This window comes from Aphelocoma coerulescens, chromosome 18 (genome assembly GCF_041296385.1).
Source record: "Aphelocoma coerulescens isolate FSJ_1873_10779 chromosome 18, UR_Acoe_1.0, whole genome shotgun sequence".
Classification (NCBI taxonomy): domain Eukaryota; kingdom Metazoa; phylum Chordata; class Aves; order Passeriformes; family Corvidae; genus Aphelocoma; species Aphelocoma coerulescens.
In genome coordinates this window covers 6,415,309-6,421,317 of record NC_091031.1, presented here as the reverse complement: position 1 = coordinate 6,421,317, position 6,009 = coordinate 6,415,309, and the positions used below count along the sequence as shown (strand labels likewise).

The 6,009-nt window shown below is 47.6% G+C and overlaps 1 long non-coding RNA gene across 2 annotated transcripts; it reads left to right on the top strand.

The window, feature by feature from the left end:
* Positions 1 to 1,984: 1,984 nt before the first annotated feature.
* Positions 1,985 to 5,512, top strand: LOC138120064 (uncharacterized). 2 transcript variants are annotated; one of them, XR_011155722.1, is made up of 3 exons: positions 1,985 to 2,033; positions 2,365 to 2,601; positions 3,499 to 5,512. It is a non-coding gene; the product is annotated as an uncharacterized lncRNA (long non-coding RNA). The 2 variants fall into 2 exon arrangements; XR_011155723.1 differs by lacking the exon at positions 1,985 to 2,033 and adding an exon at positions 2,043 to 2,100.
* The last annotated feature ends 497 nt before the right edge of the window (positions 5,513 to 6,009 follow it).

Below are 6,009 nucleotides of genomic sequence, written 5' to 3'. Positions count from 1 at the left end.
ACAGCTGGTTAGAACCTAAAAATGGCAATTTCTTCTGCTCAGAAGAGACAGCAGCTTCTTTTCTCTTCTTATATCAGAAAAAAAAAATGTTTTGAACTGACTCTTCTAGATAAATAGCACTTAGAAGTAAGTGTAGTGCTCATGATGAATCTCATGTAGGGATTTGCAGTCACTTTTCACAACACAGATCACAAATTAATTAAGAAAATCTTGTCTCTTGGAAACTCTTCTATTCACAGTTGCATCAAATCACTGTAGCAGTAACTTGCATGGAAAAATAACAATTAGGGATATTTTTATTTTTAGCTGTCTTAATGAAATATAGCAGATGGAAATAAAGAGGAGAAGCCCGTCCTATGTGACTAGCCATCTGTCTGGGGATCAGCAACAAGTGTTTCATGGATCACAGCTAGAAAATTAGTGGGTAATTAACGTCAGTCTTGAAGCTACCTTACAATTCTTCACACTCATTATTCTACTCTATAGAATGGCTTTCAAATGCCACCCAGAGCTTACCCAGCTGTGAGAGATGTGCTCCTAGCACCACCCCTGGCTTTAGAGCACTAAACTCCAGGCTGAGCACCAGCAGTTCCCTCCCATCCTGCCCTCCCTCTCACACAAAGCTGTCAGTGATCACACAGAATCCACTCTCCCGACTACCGTGATCCCAAGGACTATTCCAGTCAATCTAAATTTGCCTTTAAGATGTTCCAATCCCACCCTCAGTTCTCCAGCACACCAAGCCCTGGGATTTGCACTGGGCATGCCATGGAAACCAGGTTACCAACTTTACCAAGAGGTAAAGAGCTATTATCCAAAACTAGTTCCTTGTGTTGGGTTTATTTCTGGTGTGTGGCTTTTCCGAGTCCGTTGAGTAGCTGCTCTGGAATCTCGCTCTCCAAACCCGCTCCAGTGACTTCCACACACTGCTCTGCTGGAGGAAGCCTGCCTTGTTTAATGACATCCTAAACAGACACACAATCCTGAGCACTGCTAAAGGTCAGGCAGCCCAAACTTTTGGAGATGAGATACTTGCTCAGTGTTGTCATCGTTAAACGCTCTCAGTTCCCACACATGCTGTATTAAGGCTCTGGGTTGTTCTCCCCTTCCTTTTTGGGAACATCAATGCCTTTTCACAAGAAAGGTTTTGTATTTCACCATTACAGAGTAGTGCTTATTCTCCTTCGGTAAGAGGATATTGTTATCAGGCTGTTTTATCTTTGTTTATTACCTCCATTCCTCCAGCTGCTACAATTCTTGATACTGGTTTGGTTATTTTTATGCTTTGATTTAAGAACAGTGTGCTCCAAGGCTGCACTTAAAGAAATGCCCAAGGAGCAGAGCCAAGGGAGTCATCAGCTTATTTACTGGACTGAGCTGAGCCCTACACGATGCCTTAGCAAATAACCTCTCTTCCTGGAAATTCACAGATAACTGTTAAACTCTACTGTATAGCATAAACATAATTAATCTTCACAAAACCCTGGGCATGCAACATCTGAATGTGACATAGCAGGGGGAAATTTTGTTATTCTTCATACAGGGAAAGTGGCCCCACTGACAGAGCTTAAATCTAGGGAATCCTCTTTGTAGACCTACTCAGGTTTTGGCTGTGTCTACTACTTTCATGGCTCTTTTTTCGCCCCTTCTGAATGAGTAAGCAATCACAGTTTGCTGACAAATGCCAAATATTTGCAAACATGTTTCAGTCTGTCCTTTCCAAGCTTGAAGGTAGATTTACAAGTCATGGAAATGTTCCCTCCGCTCTGCATTGATGCTTTCACCATCTTCTCCCTCCTCCTTCCAGCCCACCTCAAGACAGATGAAGGAATCTGGGCTGGGATGGGATTAGGATGTCAGTAGAGGGATGCTGTCAATCTGCCCCTCCCTTCCCACTTCCCTCTGAAAAAGGAGAAACCTCACCTGTAAGGAAATCGTCTGATTTGCCCCTCAGCTGATCCCACCCGGGCTCATCCACTGAGGTGTAAATTATCAGCACAGATGTGGGGGCTGGGTGTGTGCTGCCTTTCCAGGTGAGCCATCCCTCTGGAGCCCTGTTCCTGTGGGATGATGGGGCTCACCCTCGTGTGCTCCTGGCAGGTGGGACGTGTGTGTGGGGGGTGATTTTCTTTGATAGAGTTGATCTGCCTAAAAATTGGGATTGTAGAGCTTCCCCTCTCCATAAAGACACCGTGAGGATGATCCAATTAACACACAGAGGGTTGCTAGAGAACTGCAAAGGGAGAGCTTATGAGATGTAAAATGCCATTTGGTTTTTAATGAAAAAAGGATAAAGAGATGATCTTAAAAACAAACACAGACTCGGTGTCATGTGCCTTCTGTTCATCCTTTGCCGTGGCCTAGTTTCTGTTTCAGTTGCCTGTGCACATCTGGGCATGCACATCTGGAGAAGAGATGGAGCTTCTTCTGCTTTTTTACTGGCTGGAAGCTGAACAGACTCAAGAGCGAGTGTGTGAAGAGGTGCTGCTGCCCAGAGAAGGGTGATCCCCACTTTCACTCCTTTGCTGCACTCTTGGCTACACTCTTAGAACATGTACAGCCAGAAGATTGACCTCCCTGGTATTTTATACCCAAATTAAGGTAGGTGGCTCCAGATGCCTCCCCCATTTCTTCTTCTAAAGTTTTGAGCAATCAGAAAGTTCACCAGAGACCAAGACGAAGGGAATTTCTTCATAAGCTTTACCTAAGCCAAATTCCCCAACACTGAACCCAAAAGTCATTTTGGAAAAGCTCTTGGCTCTTTGCTGTGGTTTCTGTTTCAACCCCAGGAACAGGGCTGAGCCTTTTGCAAGGCAGGCAGCTCCCTCTTGCCAAGAGGGCTCCAACAAGGAGGCCAAGCTCAGACCTGGCCACAGACCCTGTCCATGTGCTGGGGTTGGCCACACCAGGGCAAAAGCCTGAATCCACTGGTTTGAAGCTATTTGGGGGTTTGGGCACAAACTTGGGGCCTTGTGGTGTGCATATCCCTAGTTTTCCTCCCAAGGACCACTAGAATCCTTTGCCAGGTCTTACTCTACCTTTTTTTTCCACCCATTCTGGCCTGTTGTCAATACTTGTAGCAGCAGCCAGAGAACACAGAGCTCATTTCAAAATCCCCCTCTGCCCCCATGGCTGAATTAACCTTCCAGCTATCCAGGAACTGGTAACCAAATCTGGTGTCTCCAGGGGCTCAATGACACACGACACAACCATCCTCCCTCTCCCCACTGCCATCCCACACAGAGGAACCCAGGCCTTTTCAGGACGTCTTTAACCTGCAGCTCTGTCTCCCTGTAGGGATAGGGCTGGGATTTTTCAAGTGACACCACTGGGAATTGGTTGCTCAATTCCAATTGTGTTTCAGGGGATTTGGCAAGTAACTCGCAGCCTTTTTTAAGGCTCTCTCACAGAACAGCAATGGAGATGAATTTGCAGGTTGCTGAGGTTCATTATAGCACCAGTTAAATGTTATTTATCTCATTCATCATCTCATTCTAGGTACTCATTTCTCCTAGAAACCCAAAGAGTTGGACACATGAGATGGCTGGACAAGGTTCTTCTTTCGACTGTCGTTCTCTGTTTAGGAATAATACCTAGAAATATCTTTTCCTGCAGAGTCATAAGCCTCCAGCCAGGGCAAACAACTGCTTATTACAGGAGCTCAGATCCAAAGTTTACCACCATTCATGGGGAGCTGGATCCAAGGTTTTGGTTTGGCTGATGATAAAGAAAACCAAGCAAAGCTGAGTAAACCCAGATCTGAACCACTCGCAGTGTCCGTGGCCAGGAACTGGGCTGCTTCCAGCTTATCTTCACCGAAGCCCATGGCCTGAGCTGCAAAATCAATTCTGGAGCACCAGAAGGGCTTGAGTAAAAATACATTGCTGTTACTCACACTAAATAAATACATGAAGTAAGACCTGCTGTGGTGAAGAAAGCTGCACCTGAGTGGTGACATTTGAATTGCTGAGCTGCACCCTCGGGATTTGCGCCCTGGGCTTGCCGAGGGGCTGTTCCCACGGGGAGGCAGCCAGCACCATTCCTGGCTCCTTGGAAAGCTGCGGGCGTTTCCCGGGCTGTGACACGGCCCGGAGGGCTCCGGCCCCTGCTCTAGGTGACAAACAGCGCAGCTGCCCGGGGCGCCGAGAGAGGCGGGAGGGATGCGGGCGGCTCGTTCGTGCCATTTGATCCCAGGAATCCCAGCCGAGGCACCGGCAAGCCCCGGCAGGAGCGCTCTGAGGGCTGTAAAGGGCAGGGAAAGGCGCTCGGATGCAGGAGGTGACCCGGCGCCTCGGCGGGATGCTCCCGCAGTGACAGCACAGCTGATCCCCCTCCCAAACCGAATCCTCTCCCTGATCCCTCATCTCGCGGCTCAACACAAACACAAACTGCCCTTTGCAGCTGAAGGAAAAGGGCAACCAGATTTCTTGTCTCTGTCGACCTCATCCTGACCGTTCCAGCGCTGGGAGTTCAAGATCCCCGGTATTTTTGAAGCCTGAAGGCTGCTGAAGTACAAGTGCTTCCCTGCCTTTACCTTTTAATGGCAATGGTTGAGGACTGTTTTCATTGCAGCAATGGTAAGAAACTATGAAAGAAAAAATAAAAGCCAACCCCCAGATTTTTACTCACAAATGGAAGGAGGCAGATATAGAAAAGTGACTGCAAGCCCTCGCACAGATAAAATTACAGAGCAGAAAACTCCATCCTACTCTTCAGCTCTGAAAGTCTCTTCTCCAGTAAAATGTACCTCCTGAGCTGGGGTGTTTCCCAAATGAAAGCAAGTTTCAGAACCATGGTTTTGGATGCCATTCCAGTGGTCACATGCATGAATGCTCTTCTGAACCTCTGCCTCCCTAAGTACCCCTCAGCTAAATACCTGGCAGCTACTGGAGCTGACAGCACTGGGGATCCTTATGGAACAGATCCTTCATAACACCTTTGAAAATAAAAATATAAGCAAGCCAGTTCCTGCTGGTGTTGGTTTTACCTGCCCTTGCCAAAACATCACCCTCAGTTTCCGAATTTTCTGCCCTTTTTCTTAGGACCAGAATGATCACTAGGCTTATTGGGCTGGAGAACCAGGAAGTCCAGGCTCTTATCCCTCTTCCTCAGTATTTAGGAATTTTACTCCATGGTCTGTTTTAGCCACACATTAAAAAAAAAGAGGTGGCTCATGAAAAAGGGGGTAAAAGCAATATCCTTATCCAAATACCCTGTGCCTAGTGAGGCACCAGGCATGCCGTGTGCTCTGCTGGCTGTTTGGGGTTTGGCTGCCGTTTTTCTGGAGTTGGGGCATGCAGTGGGTGCCCTCAGTCACTCACCCCATCCCGGGTGACAGGCTTGTGCAGCAGTGCCTGCTGTCTGTCAGGACATGAGCATCTTGATCTTACTCATGGCTCAAAAATAGCCAACCTGCTTTATTTTCACATCCGCTTCATCAGCGCGGGGTCAGGGGGGCTTTGGTTCTGTCTCAAAGGGCTGGAGACCAGCCCAAGTCTGAAAGGTTTTAGGGAAAAAAGTGTTATGGAGGGAATAATCCAGGAGATGCTGCTGCTTCCAGCCACAGCTCAGGCAAGGCCCATCATGAACATAACCCTTTCCTCCTAATTTTTTTTCCAGCCCATGAGCCCAAGTTGAAGCTGTGTTTCCAGCCTAGAGGAGCAACGTGGAGACAGTGCTCTCTGCAGCAGAGCTCCAGATCATCTCACCCACCCGTTTGAGCCAGGTTTTCTTACAGAGGTTGCACATTCAGAAGCACAGGGACATTGTTACTGGCACTCCTCAAAGCACCCTGCCCAGAGGGCCTGGTGAACCTCCTCATACTGGCTGAATACACACAGGAAGACCTTGCTCCTGCCACCCAAATTAGTGAGGGGGGAAGGCAGTGTGTGTATTAAAGAATACTTAGCAGTCCAAAGGATTGATTGCCCCATTAATTAATTGTTCTGTTCATGTAAGGGAAAGAAAAAAGGAAAGGTGGAGAAGAAGGAGCTTTCTAAAAGCTTAAAT